This window comes from Tachyglossus aculeatus, chromosome 17 (assembly GCF_015852505.1).
Source record: "Tachyglossus aculeatus isolate mTacAcu1 chromosome 17, mTacAcu1.pri, whole genome shotgun sequence".
Lineage (NCBI taxonomy): Eukaryota > Metazoa > Chordata > Mammalia > Monotremata > Tachyglossidae > Tachyglossus > Tachyglossus aculeatus.
The window spans coordinates 19,098,208-19,116,013 of NC_052082.1; the positions used below are offsets into that span (position 1 = coordinate 19,098,208).

At 42.5% G+C, this 17,806-nt stretch overlaps 1 non-coding gene across 1 annotated transcript; it reads right to left on the minus strand.

Moving 5' to 3' along the window:
• Nucleotides 1-17,310: 17,310 nt before the first annotated feature.
• On the minus strand, nt 17,311-17,448 carry LOC119939796. The gene has a single exon (XR_005454759.1). It is a non-coding gene; the product is annotated as a small nucleolar RNA SNORA7 (small nucleolar RNA).
• Nucleotides 17,449-17,806: the final 358 nt, after the last annotated feature.

Consider the following 17,806-nt stretch of genomic DNA (forward strand, 5'->3'; position numbering starts at 1 on the left):
AACCCTGTCTCCTGTCTTCTGTCTCCTCCTGTCTCTCCCCACTTCAATCCATGCTTCACACCGCTGCCCGGATCGTCTTTGTCCAGAAACGCTCTGGGCATGTTACTCCCCTCCTCAAATATCTCCAGTGGCTACCAATCAACCTACGCATCAGGCAGAAACTCCTCACCCTGGGCTTCGAGGCTGTCCATCCCCTCGCCCCCTCCTACCTCACCTCCTTTCTCTCCTTCTCCAGCCCAGGCCGCACCCTCCGCTCCTCTGCCGCTAATCTCCTCACCGTGCCTCGTTCTCGCCTGTCCCGCTGTCGACCCCCAGCCCACATCCTCCCTCTGGCCTGGCCCTCCCTCTGCACATCTGCCAAGCTAGCTCTCTTCCTCCCTTCAAAGCCCTACTGAGAGCTCACCTCCTCCAAGAGGCCTTCCCAGACTGAGCCCCCTTTTCCCTCGTCCCCCTCCCCATCCCCCCGCCTTACCTCCTTCCCCTCCCCACACCACCTGTATATATGTATATATGTTTGTATGTATTTATTACTCTATCTATCTATTTATTTATTTATTTTATTTGTACATATTTATTCTATTTATTTTATTTTGTTAATATGTTTTGTTTTGTTGTCTGTCTCCCCCTTCTAGACTGCAAGCCCGCTGTTGGGTAGGGACCGTCTCTATATGTTGCCAACTTGTACTTCCCAAGTGCTTAGTCCAGTGCTCTGCACACAGTAAGCGCTCAATAAATACGTTTGAATGAATGAATGAACCCATGGCCTCTGACTCCCAAGCACGTGTTCTTTCCACTGAGCCACGCTGTTTATCTAAATGAAGTGACTTGCCCAAGTTGCTGTTGTTTCTGCTCAACATTTTGATCACTTGATCATCGTCTTTGACTGTTACCCATGCTGCTGCTGCCCAATACAGGTGAATTGACTTGGATGGTTTGGCTTAGACCTTTCTATTATGGGTAGCCCTATATGGCATAGCTCTAAATTTCATCAGCCTACACAAACTCTCCTGCTACGGTAAGGTGCCCATTCATAAGAGAGACCTTGTATCCACCCTATCAGTACAGTATCTGGCATATAATAAGGGCTTAACAAATACCACAATTATTCTTATCATTATTGGGGTTTGAAAGAAAGATGCTTTGTGAACTTTGGCAAATTGAATGAGGTGACTGTCCCTTTTCTCTAAGAACTCAAGCTTCTTCAACATGAAAGTTATTCATTAAAGACTTCTGGAATGGTTCAGTCTCTCTATGATTCCTTGGTATGATTAATAATGATAGTAATAATGATGGCGTTTATTAAGTGCTTACTATGTGCAAAACACTGTTCTAAGTGCTAGGGAGGAGATCAGGTTGTCCCACGGGGGGGGGGGTCACAGTCTTAATCCCCATTTTACAGATGAGGGAACTGAGGCACAGAGAAGTTAAGTGACTCCCCCTTCTAGACTGTGAACCCACTGTTGGATAGGGATTGTCTCTATATGTTGCCAACTTGTACTTCCCAAGCACTTAGTACAGTGCTCTGCACACAGTAAGCGCTCAATAAATATGTTTGATTGATTGATTGATTGCCCAAAGTCTCACACCTGACAATTGGCAGAGCTGGGATTCGAACCCACGACCCCTGACTCCAAAGTCCGTGCTCTTTCCACTGAGCCACACTGCTTCTCTTTGGAAATCATCCACTTTTGTTCCTTTTCCTTGAGCTTAACTTCTAAGGCCATTCATTACATCTTTGTTTTAACACTGGAAATAGGCCGATTCAAAGGGGAAAAAATTAGGAAAATGCTCCTCAGGTGAATTTCTCACAACTCTGGGTAAACTATATTCCTACTCACCCTTTCCCTGGGATCCCATATCAGCTCCTGAAAATCCCAATTCCAACTGAATGTCTTGGACTTTGTAACAAGAGGCAAAGGAGAAAACGTTTTCTCTTTCATTTTTTCTCTCTTCACTAAGTTTCTGGCTGTTGCAGTAGCTATTGTGAGTCAATGTGAGAGAGAGATCCCATTGACACAGATTAGAATGGGCTGAGGGTGATAGGACAGAAGAGTGGATTTCCAAGGGGCTGAGGAAGAAAAGGAAGTTGAGGCACTTTTCCGTGACCCAAGCTATACCAAAAACGTGTGTATTAAGAATGAAAAGAACAGTCAATTCATTGCAATAATTCATTTGTTTGAAAAGCTTATCAGACTGCTTAATCCCATAGCTCTGTTAGAAAAATATTTGCTGAAAATCAGCTATCCAGCCCTATTATAAGAGGAAAGAAGAACTCTGACCCAATTTTTTACAAATATGTAACATACAGCAAAATTCATCTAAGCCTAATAAAATAAAGAAGTCAGGATAATGATGACTGACTAGATTGGGAATTTATCTCATTAGTATACACCGATCTTGAAGATAAATGGAAAATAATGGAGTTTCTATTAAAAAAAAAACCCAAAACCTCTTTTTTCCTCCCTGAGGCAATCTTGACATTATTGGAATTAGGTAAGCAAATGTTGAAACTATTTCCTCCAGACTCCCTAAAGTGTAATGAACCCAGATAAAAATGAGTAAAATGTAGATTAAAAAAAATCAAATAAGGAAGGGATGGGTTAGATTTCTAAATCACTGTCAATTTTTCTTTTCTTTGAATCTGCTGAAGCTAGTGTTGACATAATCACAATACAGTGGAGGGTTGAGGTAATTATATAGGCAATTTAGGTATGCTATTGAGGAAAAAGTGGCTGTTTTTGGCTCCAATTGCCCAGATTGGCTGTCCATATTGATCAGATCCACTCAAATATCTCCCTGCTTTGAACCTTGTCTGGAAGATGTGTGCAACAAACTATCAAAAATCTGAAGCTATACTCAATTTATTTTGGAAAACTGAGTTTTTTGGATGACTTAGAAACAGGGCTGTTCCTAATCCCTACATGAATTGGGAAAGGTTTCCGGGTCTTCTCCACCAAAACCATGGATGTGGTTTGTATGTCTGTGTGATGTTTTATTTTTTATTTTAACCAATCCCACTGGAGTTCAGAATGGAGGTGAGGGAGAGGATAGGGCAAAGTCTTATAGAACTGAAGAAATTTGGGTGAATGAAAGTCTAATATCTGATTTATAGTCTTCCAAGGGTTTATTTTCTGGTCTTGAAATTGATGAATTATTTGTGCAAAGGCCTTTCAGCTGCACGTGCACACATGCATAATCAATCAATGAATGGTATTTATCAACCATATAACGTGGGGAGAGGCCTGTATTAAAGTGCAACAGAGTTGCTAGACACATTCCCTGCCCACAATGAACTTACAGTCGAGAGGGAGGGACAGACAATAAAATAAATTGTGGGTATGTACATGATGCTGTGGGGCTGAGAGTGGGGTGAATATTAATGCTTCAGGGGTACAGATCCAAGTGCTTAGGTGATTCAAAAAGGAGAAGGAAGGAGGGGAAAAGAGGGCTTTATCAGAGAAGACCTCTATGTTAGATCCTAAAATAGGATCCAATCTCAGTAGTTTCATCTTTGAAAATGAAGTGTAGCCCTCTTTCTCTTTAATTCCCATTGGGCCATGCACCTAGGATCTCACAGTAAAATAAATCTAATATAATCTAGTATAAATCCAATGCACAGGGAAACTTAAGAAGATAGAAATGAAAACACTAAAAAAATCTGCCTGCTAAAACCAAGGGAATTATTGCCCCAGGGATACTGTAATTGGTAAATGTAATTAGTCTTTCTTTTTCTGCACTGAGATGATCGTCGCTGGAATTCTCTATTAACATTTGTTCCTCCTGACATAGCTCAGCAGGTGTAGTTGCCCATGCTGAGCCTGGTGTATGATTATCTACCTCCTTTCCCATCTCTCTTCCCTTTCTCTTTTTTCTCTAACTCCATACTGCAGTCAGTTAGAAAAGCCTAGGAGTTGAGTGCAACCTCGCCTCCAGGCTGAGAGTGGGGAATTTGGGATGGAAAGATTGAAAAAGTCTGGAGAGGGTTTGGGAGGGCCCGTTTTTGAGGCAGCAGGGAGCCTGAGAAGTTCCAGTTTGAACTTTTAGAGCAGTCCCAACTGCACCGCTATAATATTAGTTAACAAGACAACGTCTTTTAAAAATAGATTGGAATGCAGTTTGGCCACTAGCATCAAAGTAATGTTCATCTGATCTCACCTTCACTGATCCAGACGTAAAGAGAATGGGTGATAGCAGGGTACCCAAAGAGGCAAAGAGATATGGGGTGACAGTTAACAAGGTGAGCAAAAGAAATACTTCATAGCAAAACCTCAAACCATGTGGTGGAACGTAGACATTTCAATCAGTCAATTGATGGTATTTATTGAGCGCTGTTTTCAGAGCACTGTACTAAGCGTTTAGAAGAGTACCATTCAATGGAGTTGGTAGACAACATCTCTGTCCACAAGGAGCTTATCATCTAGTGGGAGACAACATATGAAGTTGGACCAACTTGACATAGGCCATCAGAAATGGGTTGGGCTGTCTTAGAACAGAAGCATTGGGGTGTTTGTGATCAGGACAGAGAAATGAAAATGGTGCTTAGCACTGTGGGTAGTAAATCTGATTAATAGTGCTGCAAGGGGTAATTTTTACACATATATCATATGGAGGGACTGTTAATCACCTATTAGTTAATCACTTTAGTCACACTTGCAAACTCCAATACCATCTCTGCATAAATATTTGCTTATGCTCATCTGTCCTTCAGGTTTGAAAATGACACTTGATGGTGAGCTTCATATGTCATAAACGATTTATATAGCATGAATATGAGTGCTGCAGAAAACTAATTCCTTACTGATGAGCTGAGCCTCCCCAAGCTTTTAAGCACTTCTAAATCAAAATTCTTCGAATTTATTGATAATCAGTCATATCTATTGACTGTTTACTGTATACAGAGCACACTGTGCTAAATACTTGGAAGAGTAAAATACAGTAGAGCTAATAGACATGATCCCTGCCATAGGAAGCTTACAATCTAGTAGGGCAGACAAACAGTAAAATAAATTACAGCATCAAAGTATAAAGGGATGTATGTAAGTGCTGCGGGGCTGGGGATGGAGTAAATATTAAAGCATTTAGGGGTACAGATAAAAGTGCACATGCTGAAGGGAGGGAGTATTGATAAAGAGGAATTGGCTAAATTGTACTGAAAATAATTTTGAAATTGGATCCCTAAATACACATTTTTTTTTCCTTTCTTATTGCACTGAAGGTTTCTCTCGCCTATGGTTCGCAAAAGAATGGTCTAGGGTACTGATGCTCTCAATGGGGATTAAGACTGAGAGCCCCCCGTGGGACAACCTAATCACCTTGTAACCTCCCCAATGCTTAGAACAGTGCTTTGCACATACTAAGTACTAAATAATAATAATAATAATGATAATAATGGTATTTAATTGCTTACTATGTGCAAAGCACTGTTTTAAGCACTGGGGGGATAAGGTTGTCCCACGGGGGGCTCACAATCTTAATCCCCATTTTCCAGATGAGGGAACTGAGGCCCAGAGAAGTTAAGTGACTTGCCCAAAGTCACACAGCTGACAATTGGCAGAGCTGGTACTTGAACCCACGACCTCTGACTCCAAAGCCCAGGCTCTTTCCACTGAGCCACGCTGATCTCATAATAAATGCCATCATCATCATCATCCTTTGGCGTTTTGGGGAGGTCACCACTTCAAGACTGCAAATATTTACTCTTTCATTCATTCAATCATATTTATTGAGCACTTACTGTGTGCAGAACATTGTACTAAGCGCTTGAGAAGTACAAGTTGGCAACATATAGAGACGGTACCTAACCAACAGTGGGCTCACAGTCTAGAAGGGGGAGACAGAGAACAAAACATATTAACAAAATAAAATAAATAGAATAAATATGTACAAATAAAATAGAGTAATAAAATCACTGTCTTGTCAGAAATCATTTTCTCTATTGGTTTAGTGGTGAAATTAAATATTGACAGGCAAAGCACCATCTTGAACTAGTTTGAAAACATTTCTGTTTCCAAATGAGTGCTTCAGAAGTTAGATGCTATATAAAGTTAATAATAGTAATAATAAGAAGACTAAATGTTCTGGTCCTGTTTAAGTAACACTATAGAATTCCTTTGGCATTTTGGCACTTAGCAAATGAGAAATGTCGAACAAATAGACTGTTTAATCCATATCGGATCATGATAAATTGATTACAAAATTCTTCTTTCCCTACTGCTATCAAGATGGATTGCTTCCCACTTTTATGCAGCTTGGAGACCTTGGATTCATGTTATTGATAATGGAAAGACAATTTAGTGATTGTAGTGGACACCTGACAAACTGATTTTTAAATTATTTTTATCCCCTCTATTCAGAATTGATCTTTGATGAAACTCTTGTATAGAAATATAGATGCCAACTAAGAATTCCAGAAAAAAGTCACCGAAATATTTCCAAATGAATCCATCATTTTTCTATATTTTTACTTTACTTTAAATATCCAGATGTGTTATCTCTTCTCAAATGATAAGTAATTGTAATGCCCTTACTAGCTATCCTTATTCAATTACTGCTGGGGAGATTCAGCTAATGATTATATTTAAGCCTATATTTTCAGTGACGTCTTTAACGGAAATTTTAGTTAATGTTTTTACCATTTTTGATTACTTCCTATTAGTCACTCGCCAATCTTTTCCCCACATCTCACCAACCTAGAAAGCTGCACGTAGTGAATGAAAGGATCCTTCAATTCTGCCCAGTGGATATGATACACTCTAAAAACAAACCTGGCTTTTTATTTCATTTGCCCACCCAATGGAAACCTTGGCTGTCACAGATAATAATTTGGAAGTCCTTTTTCCAGGCATTTCTTGCCGTTACTCCTCAGCAGGGGAGAGGCTCATTAAATCAAAGGTGAACAAGAAATAATAGACAGCATCAGATCAATAGGTGAAGGAACCCAATGACTCCATTCAGACAGGCTTATTTTCGCCTGTGCTGATGAGCTCTGATAGATCGACAATACCCACTTGAATATTAGCCAACTAAACGTTTACTCCTGCTCAGCCAATGCTCAGGACATGACCAGATTTCTCACCAAATCTAACGGGCTCTGCTCTATCCTAATCCTCCTAGGCCTCTCAGCCATCTTTGACACTGCACCTTCCCCTTGAAACCTCATTCAATTTTGGATTCACTAACACTGTCCTCTCTTGGTTCTCCTCCCATCTCTCTGACGGCTTCTCAGTCTCTTTTGCTGGCTCCTCCTCTGCCTCTCACCCTCTGACGGGGTTCCTCGAGGCTCAGTTCTAGGTCCCCTTCTAGTCTCCCTCTACATCCAATCTCTTGGAGAACTCATTCGCTCCCATAGCTCTAATTACCTGCTCTATGCAGATGATTCCCATGTCTACAGCTCCAGCCCTGACCCTTCTCCTTCCCTGCAATCTTGCATTTCCTCTCGCCTTCAAGACACAACTACTTGGATAGCCTGCTGACAGCTCAAAATGAACATGTCCAGAACTGAACTCCTTATCTTCCCACCCAAATCCTGTCCTCCCCGTGTCTTTCCCATCACTGTAGATAACACCACTATTCTCCCTGTTTCAAAAGCCATAATCTTGGCGTTATCCTCGACTCATCTCTCATTCCACCCAGATATTCAATCTGTCACCGAATCCTGCCGGTTCTACCTTCACAACGTTGCTAAAATCCTCCCTTTCCTTTCCATCCAAGCTGCTTTTTAAGCCCTCTTTCCCCCAGCTAGCTTTCCCTTCTGTGCCATCTAGGCACTCCGGTCTGTGACCTGTGGAGACCTGATCTTCACCTCAACCCTACAGCACTTATGTACATATCTTTAAATTATACATTATAAATGATTTATTCATATTAATGTCTGTCTCCCCCTCTAGACTGTAGGCTTGTCAAAATTAGGGAACCTGCCCGCTAATTCTGTTGTACTGGAGCAGCAGCGTGGCTCAGTGGAAAGAGCCCAGGCTTGGGAGTCAGAAGTCATGGGTTTTAATCCCGGCTCTGTCGCTTACCAGCTGTGTGACTTTGGGCAAGTCTCTGGGCCTCAGTTCCCTCATCTGTAAAATGGGGATGAAGACTGTAGGCCCCCCATGGGACAACCTGATCACCCTGTATCCCCCCAGTGCTTTGTACAGTGCTTCGCACACAGTAAGCGCTTAACAAATGCCATTATTAGTAGTAGTAGTAGCAGTAGTAGTAATGCTTTGGGGATAGAGGCTGGTGGTCTGGTGTATATGGAGGGGAGGGAATTTCCCAGTGCAGCTGGCTCTGAATGCTGATGGCTAGAAGTCTGTCAAAAGGGGCAGCTGCCCCATCCCCAGACATGCCCCAATCACCCTGGGAGCAGTAGGGATTGTGCCATGGGCACAGACACTGACTAAAGTCAATATCCCTTTCCTTCTCGGAAGCCAAGGCACTACAGGCCGACTCTAGCCTCTTTCTGCCAGTGCACAAAAATCAGGTTAAATGAAATTTCCCTCTGGCGATATGAAATAATTCACATTACACTCCCAGAAGACCGCTCCCTCCCACCCCCCATAGTGAAGAGCACGGGGATTCGTTCAAGGTCTGAAGAAGTTCACTGACTCACCCAAGGTCCCTCGGCAGGGCAATGGGAAAGCTGGATTCGAATTGAACTGTTTCTGCCCCACTGATTTGAACTTTACGGGGGTTAGAGTATGAACTAAGCCACCCCGTCTTTATAAATAGCCATTTTCAGTAGTTGTTGAATTGTCTTTTGGCTTCACATACCTTATATTTCTGCTAATAGCAAGAGCAGTACATATTACACTTTTTTGCTCAATAAAATGAGCGACCATTTCATAGGTTAATTCCCCTGCTGTTAACACCTCATAAATTAATGCATTTTCAGGATGAGATCAGCTTCATTACTTACTTGTTCTAGCCTCTTTTCCAAGTTATGCTTGAACACCTTCACCAGACAGACGTCTGAAATCTTACCTCGCTAATGTTTTTTAAGCTTCCTGATGCTACATGATTTAGTTTAAATCCCCCACCAATTTTTTTTTCTTTCTACACTCCTAGTCTGTTTCTCTTCCACCCCCAACCATGAGAATTCCTTGTGAAGTGCACTCTCTTGCCTACCCATCTGTAGACTAAGGACATTGTTAATCAAAACACAGTTGAATCCCCAAAATTCTCGGGCCGTGACAAGGAAACACAATCTGCATTAAGGGGATTGTGAACTGTGTCTATTCTTTCAGTGTGGCCTACTGGAAAGAATTTAGGCCTGGGCGTCAAAGGCCCTGGGTTCTAACCCCAGCTCTGTCATGAGTCTGTTGTGTGCCCTTGAGTGAGTCACTTCTCTGTGCCTCAGTTACCACATCTATAAAATGGGGATTCAATCCTCCTCTCTCCTACTTAGACTGCGAGCCCCTTTTGGGACAGGAGCGGTGTCCAAGGTGATTAACTTGCATCTACCCCAGCACTTAGAACAGAGCTTGGCACATAGTAATAATAATAATGATGGCATTTATTAAGCACTTACTATGTGCAAAGCACTGTTCTAAGCGCTGGGGAGGTTACAAGGTGATCAGGTTGTCCCATGGGTGGGTTCACAGTCTTAATCCCCATTTTACAGATGAGGTAACTGAGGCCCAGAGAAGTGAAGTGACTTGCCCAAAGTCACAAAGCTGACAGTTGGTGGAGCCGGCATTTGAACCCATGACCTCTATCTCCAAAGCCCAGGCTCTTTACACTGAGCCACGCTGCTTCTCTTAGCAAGCACTTAACAAGCATTTTTTAAATTATTATTATTATTATTATCATCATCATCTGTTTCCTAAGTGCCCAGGATAGAGGTATGCACTCGGTGTAGCCACGAGGTAGCTGTGTGAAATACCTAAACATTTATCTCTTCTGCTTAATGACCCCATCATTACTACAATTATTTGCCAACTCTCCATAAGGCCACCCTCCATTTATGAAAATGATGCCATCGGTGACCTCTCACTAGTGCTTGTGTATGTGACTGAAAAGGCTGATATGTCCTTTCCATATTGTGTATACATTGAGAGCTTCTTGCCCTATTTTACATAGGGCAAGTCTCTCTTTTCAAGCCTGGCTCTTGGTATACCAGTTTTTGGGCACTCTTTATATATATATCTATAGATATCTATAGATATATAAATATATATATCTGTCTAGCACTTACTATATACCTGCCACTGTACTAAGCACTGAGGTAGATACAAGCTAATCAGGTTGGACACAGAGAAGCAGCGTGGTTCAGTGGAAAGAGCCCAGGCTTTGGAGCCAGAGGTCATGGGTTCAAATCCTGGCTCTGCCAACTGTCAGCTGTGTGACTTTGGGCAAGTCACTAAACTTCTCTGTGCCTCCGTTACCTCATCTGTAAAATGGGGATTAAAACTGTGAGCCCCCCATGGGACAACCTAATCACCTTGTAACCCCCCACCCCCACCAGCGTTTAGAACAGTGCTGTGTGCATAGTAAGTGCTTAACAAATGCCACGATTATTATTATTATTATTATTATTATGTCCCATCTGGGGCTCACAGACTTAATCCCCATTTGACAGATGAGGTAACTGAGGCACAGAAAAGTTAAATGGCTTGCCCAAGGTCACATAGCAGATAGGTGGTGGAGCGGGGATTAGAACTCAAGTCCTTCTGACACCCTTTGCTGAAGGAAACTACTCTCCTGATTACTTTCCACCGGGCCGATCTGGTGACTGCAATGGTTTCCCAACCCTACACTGCTTTGTTACACTGTTTGATACTGGGAAGACTCTGTGACTACCATTTTTGTTGCAACTGAGTCTGGCTGACTGGGCAAAGAGTTAGGTCGAACCTATTCATTCATTCATGAATGAATGAATGTGACTACCACTTTTGTTGCAATTGAGTCTGGTTGACTGGGCAAAGAGTTACGTCGAACCTATTCATTCATTCGTGAATGAATGAATGTGACTACCATTTTTGTTGCAATTGAGTCTGGCTGACTGGGCAAAGAGTTAGGTCGAACCTATCCGGACACAGGGCAGTGGGGCTATGCTTTGGGAGTTTTTGTGTGCACATCACGTTTGTCCATGAAGGCCCTTGAGCCAGCTGATGCTGGTGATACCTTTTCCCCTGGATCCTGGGAATTCCCCCGAGGCCCCTAGGAGAGCAGAAGGCTGAGGAGACGGAGATGGAGCGGGAGGGATAATAGAGCCCAAGAGACTCTCTGCAATCAAGACATGTTGACATGTGCTGAGAAAGGACCAGTATTAAGAGATTCCAGGAAGCTTGCTTCAGTGACCATCAGAAAGCAACTGCCTTTTTTGGGCCCTATCCACTTGTCTTGGCTAGGAGAGTGGCCAGAGAAATGGAATCCTACCAAAACAAGGCCTCCCTGGTGTTAACACATTAGGTGAAAGCTCAACCAATATTTGTTAGCAACTCATAAATATTTGTCGAGAGGCCACGGCAGACCAGGAACACAGAAAACACATTGGCCACATTGCACCCCCTCTTTCCAAGGGATTTCTCTACTTGGAGTTGGGAATTAACCAAGAACAACATTTAGTCAGTTAACAGCTTTCGAGTGCCCTTTGGGTGCAAGTCCTGAATGAAGAACTGTGAAATTCCTTGTAAGCAATTTGGTCTTCTGGGCCTCTGGAATTTATGAAAGCCAAGCAATCAACAAGAAGAGCGTCTGCCCAAGCTTTGAAGGGTTTTGGGTCCTGAGGCCTTTAAGAGTTGAGATTAACTGATTTGATATTTTGAGCCTGAACATTTTTCACTCAGTCAAACAAGTGAATGTTTAGAAAGCTGTGGACGACTGCGGTTTCCAATGCAAGAATTTGAGTTTTCGCAGCCAGGAAATCACTGCGAAGAGCACATTCTAAAACATAGAACCAAACACACACACATACACGCACACACATACACGCACACACACCCCTAAATAATTAGAAGAGTTTATATTCATGTTTGAGTTGAAAAGCCTTGTCATATTTTTCCTTGAGACCCTAACCTTTCCCTTATATGGTAGTAAGGGAGGGGAAGAATGTTTCCATTTAAATACGTTTGGGCTTCCTGATATCCAGTTTAACAAGTCAAAATATGCATTTTCTTAATGTTAAAATATGGAAATGATGGTAACAGTGTCTATACTTTGGCAGGCTCCTAATTGGAGACATATTTTTAGTTTCTTCTCGAAGCATGTAATGTGGTTTGGATTTGGTAAACTGCCTATTTCATTGCAAGTGTGCCTCTTATAAAAGCCCCTTCCAATCTGAAAATAATAACTTTAGCAGATCAGTCCATGCCTCAGAGCAAGCAGCATCTGAGAGCTCTCAATCTTGACTACCCAAGGGCTCCAGGAATGATGGGGAATTGTGGTGGTGATGGTAACGCTCACCCAAGCACTTAGTACAGTGCTCCACACACAATAAATGCTCAATAAATGTGATTGATTGATAGTGGTGGTGGTTCGCCGTCGTGGCAGGGGGTATTCGCGTCTGGATTAGCAACACAACCTCTCCTTTGACTCTCTTCAGTTGGGTTCCTCACAGTCCCCCATGCAGTTTCACTTGTCGTTCCTACTGGCGGCCTCCCTTCCTGATCTTTCTGCCTCTGGTTGTTACTTGGCCGACAACTCTTAACGCATGCACAGGAGTTTACGAAAACCAACATTCTTTCAGGGTTAATGTAGACACTGGAGACAAAATTAATGGTTCTATCTGGGCTCGTAGGAAACCCAAAGAATGTTCCAAGTAAATGCCTGATGAACCCCTCCACGGTTCCTATTTTGCAGGAAATGGAAAGTGCTATTTTAGTCACCACGTTTTACTCATGGGGAAACTGAGGCATAAAAAGATTACATTTCCTGCTCAGGAAAGCATTACAGTCACAAAAGAATCCAGAAAAACAGAATTAATGATTAGTCCACTGGGCTCTGCTATGCAGCATTTTATCCGAAACCTAAAGATTTTCCATGATGATTTGGCTGGCATCTTGGAAGGTGACTTTTTCCATTCCAGTGGAGCCAAACACGGTTATGCAGAAGGTCCACATTTATACAACCTCTTTTGTGTGATCAATCAATCCATCAAAGGTATTTACTGAGCACTGATTATGTGCAGAGCACTGTAGTAAACATCTTTTAGACTGTGAGCCCACTGTTGGGTAGGGACTGTCTCTGTGTGTTGCCAATTTGTATTTCCCAAGCGATTAGTACAGTGCTCTGCACATAGTAAGCGCTCAATAAATACGATTGATGTTGATGATGATCTGGGAGGGTACAACAGAGCAGCGATGTTCCCTTCCCACAGTGACCTTAGAGTCTAGAGGGGAAAGACTGTATGATGGGCAGCCTAGAATATAGTAATTAGAAAAAGGATGAATTCTGTGGCTTAGAAAAACGACGTCAAGAGACATAACAGAATGTGGCACCAGAAACCATAGGTAGAAAATATGATACTGCAGCAAGGGTTTATCTTTACACCCGCAGTATGGAAAGGATTGTAGGTTGCATGACAGTCTTAGCAGGAATGTTTTATCCATACCAATGAAAATCTTGCTGCCAATACTATCAATTTCAAAGCCTAAAGAACAGCAATTTTTATGATGTTTGATTCGATCAATGTGCTCAAAGACAGACTTGAGGAAGTGGTGCCTTTTATTAAAAAATAAAACAAATCAAAACCCAACTATCTTCCTGCGCGATGAATGAATTTTCAGGATTTTGCTCAGAGGTCAGTGTTATCTGGCCCTATCTTAGGAGCTAAGGATATGCTTACAGGAAAACCCAACTGCCTTTTCCCAAATTGCCGTATTGATGACCTGTAGTTTTTGAAATAAAAAACGGGTAAATAAGTCACTGCGGTTTAATATGATCTGTCCTGAGCTCAAGAATTTTCATTAACTGGGCTTTCCTTGCTAGCATTATTAGGGGAATAATAATAATGATGATGTTGGTGTTTGTTAAGCACTTACTATGTGCCAAGCACTGTTCTAAGTGATGGTGGAATACAAGGTAATCAAGGTTGTCCCATGTGGGGCTCATAGTCTTAATCCCCGTTTTACAGATGAGGGAATTGAGGCACAGAGGAGTTAAGTGACTTGCCCAAAGTCACACAGCTGACACGTGATGGAGCTCAGATTAGAACCCACGACCTCTGACTCACAAGCTCTGGCTCTTGCCACTGAGCCATGCTGCTTCTCTAGGAGATGGAAAAAGATGTCATTGACTCTCTCCTCATCCCAGGCTTGATTTGCTGGGTGAAACGAGTGCAAGTCCATGTAAAGATAGGAGGTGTGGGACATGATGTTCCTGATGAAAATGTTCCTGTAGGATTCGGGGCCCTGCTGGTTTCATTGCCCTGTCTCCATGGTTCCTCTGTCCCTCCGTTACACTTCTTGGCTTGGAAGAAGCCAGAAAGCAAACAGGGTCTCCTTATATGAATAGAAGAGGAAAAATAGCTGAGGCAAATGAATGGTGTGGGTTTGTGGGGTATAGGTGTCAGGCTGTGGGAAGGGAACGATCCGTTTCCGGAAAGGAATGTTGTTTCATTTATGGAATTGTGGCAGATGGAACAGTACATGGAATCAGGAAAGGACCAGCCTCCTTTTGAGGAGAAGTTCTAAGAAGATGGCTAGACTGAGGCAAAACTGAAAAATTTGCCAGCTGCTGCAAGGCATAAATGATAGCACCTTGAATTTGACATAGCATTTTGATTTTTTCCTCTGCACTTTCCCATCATTGATCTCATTTTATCCTCACAAGATCCCTGGTTATCCCCACTTTCTGGATACGGAAACTGAGGCCCAGAAAGATTAAGTGACTTGCTCAAAGTCACCCATGTGGGCAGAAGCAGAGCAGGGACGAAAATACAGGTCTGCTGATTTACGGTTTGCTCTATTTATTAAACAATGCAATACCTCTAACAGGTTCACCTCTTGCTTAAATCCTTCCTCCTGCCCGGAACTCCCTTCTCAATCAATCAATCAATGAATGATATTTATTGAGCACTTATTATGTGCAGAGTACTGTGCTAAGTGTTTGAGAGAGCACAGTGGCAGTGGTCCTTTATATCTGGTGGACCACCACTCTCTCCATCTTCAAAATCCTACCAATAAGCAGCATGGCTCAGTGGAAAGAGCACGGGCTTTGGAGTCAGAGGTCATGGGTTCAAATCCCGGCTCCGCCACTTGTCAGCTGTGTGACTTTGGGCAAGCCACTTAACTTCTCTGCGCCTCAGTTACCTCATCTGTAAAACGGGGATTAAGACTGTGAGCCCCCCGTGGGACAACCTGATCACCTTGTAACCTCCCCAGCACTTGAACAGTGCTTTGCACATAATAAGTGCTTAATAAATTCTATCATTATTATTCTTATTATTATCTCCTCCAAGAAGGTTATCCAGGCTAATCCTCATTTCCCCATCCTATTCTCCCTCCCTTCCACTTTGCCTAAACCCACAGGTCCGTACTGCCTAAACACTTTGATCTTCATACCGCACACAACACTTGTATTCATATCATTGTACTCTGTTGCGTTGCTAACTGTAAATTATTTTAATCTGTCTCCCCCATTCCTTGAAGGCAGGGGATCACATCTACTAACCCTACTGTATTGCATTCTCCCGAATACTTAGTACAGTGCTCTGAGCACAGTAAGTGCTCAAAAAGTACCCCTGGTTGATTAACATTTCTGCATGACATCACTGGGACTTTCTATCTCAACTGACCTTTTCAGCTCCCTCACGCCTATAAGTGAAGGTCACTGTCTGTACTGCCATCTTTTAATACAAAAGAGAGATAAAAATTATTTACAAATCTATGACTCCATCGTGCACATAATAGGGAGTTTGCCACTTCTATTCCTTCTTAATTCTTCACAGGCTTAATAATAATAGAATAATAATAATTGCAGTATTCATTAAGCTCTTACCATGCGCCAAGGACTGTACTAAGCACCGGGGTAAATACAAGATAATCAGGTCCTACCTGGGGCTTATGTTCTAAGTAGGAGGAAGAACAGATATTGAATCCCCATTTTGCAGATGAGAGAACTGAGGCTGGGAGAAGTTAAGTGACTTAAGGTCCCACAGCAGACAAGTGGCATAGCTGGGATTGTAGTTGTAATTCATCTCAAACTATTTTCCATTTGCTCAAACCACAATAATACTACTAAGATCTCAAATGCATGACTCCTAAAGATGGTAGTAAAATGAGCATATAGTGAGCTTATAATACAGTAGGGCCTAATGCACTGTTGACAGATATATAGCACATTTTATTAAAGCTTTCTTTAGTTTATTATGTGAAACTGCTGACAGCTTGCCATTGTATCCCTTATATGTTTGAGTCCTTTTCATTTGTGTAGAAACTATAAACTCTGAATAAAAGTAAATGGAAGTGTAAGGGGAAACTGGGACCCAACCCTCGCAAGGTTCGTCTAGTCATGTTGTAATTCACGATGGTACCACAATATCGAGGGATCAATGAATGCAAATTTGTTAACCATGGAGTTGTTCAAACGAGCCCATTGGTAATGCCAAAAACATACTGGAAAATTTCTCCTGTGACTAATATAGAACATATGGGCATTGCCTCATAAACCAAAATAACTTCAATGAAGTTGACCTCACAAATCAGGAGGGCATTAGCCAAATACAAAGATGAGACACAATGGCACCACACCCATTAACATCACTCTGGGGCTCATTGGAAGCGCTTGCCGGTCCATGACTATGAAGGCACTGCAGCCTATGAGAAGACGATGTGAAGGACCTTTATTCTTGATGTAAGGTGCTCTGTTGAGTAGATCACTGAAATGTCAGTGTGCTTTCTTCAGACATCTTTACTCTTCAGTCTATTTCCATTCTACATGGATGTCTTTGGTCTGTGGAAACTTTTCTAGATCTGTGTTCCTTCTTCCTCTAAATTCCCCTACCTGTTGGGCCGATTTTCTGTTGTTTTCGAGGAGCTGTGAGGCAGTGAAAATGCATCATGCGCTTTGCATAACCAATTTCTGACTCCTGCATACTAGTAGTCTTTTTTTTTATGGTATTTGTTAAACACTTACACTGCGCCAAGCACCGTAAGAAGTCTTGTCTTGTGTCGTCGAGTCGTTTCCTGCCCATAGCGACGCCACGGACACGTCTCTCCCAGACTGCCCCGCTCTCCATCTGCAATCGTTCCGGTAGTGGATCCATAGAGTTTTCTTGGTAAAAATATGGAAGCGGTTTACCATTTTCTTGTTCCGTGCAGTAAACTTGAGTTTCCGCCCTTGATTCTCTCCCACGCTGCTGCTGCCCAACATGGGTGAGTTTTGACTCGTAGCAGATTGTCTTCCACTTACTAGTCACTGCCTATGCTAGGAATGGAACGGATAGGCCTCTGCTAGACTCTCCCTCCTATAGCCGAGACTGGTAGAGGACTGGAAACTCTCCAGGTGCGACCCTGAGAGGGGACTGTACTAAGTACTGGGGTATTGATGAGATAATCCGGTTGGACACAGTCCATTTCCCGAATAAGGCTCACACTCTTCATCCCTATCTCAAGGATGAGGGAACTGAAGCGTAGAGAAGCTGAGTTGCCCAAGGTCACACAGCAGACAGGATTATTGTTGGTATTGTTTTTTTTTAGACTGTGAGCCCACTGTTGGGTAGGGACTGTCTCTATATGTTGCCAATTTGTACTTCCCAAGCACTTAGTACAGTGCTCTGCACATAGTAAGCGCTCAATAAATACGACTGATGATGATTGTTGTTAAGTTGTTACTTTTTTTTGTTGGCATTACACTATTGAGTACTCAGTCCAGAGATTCA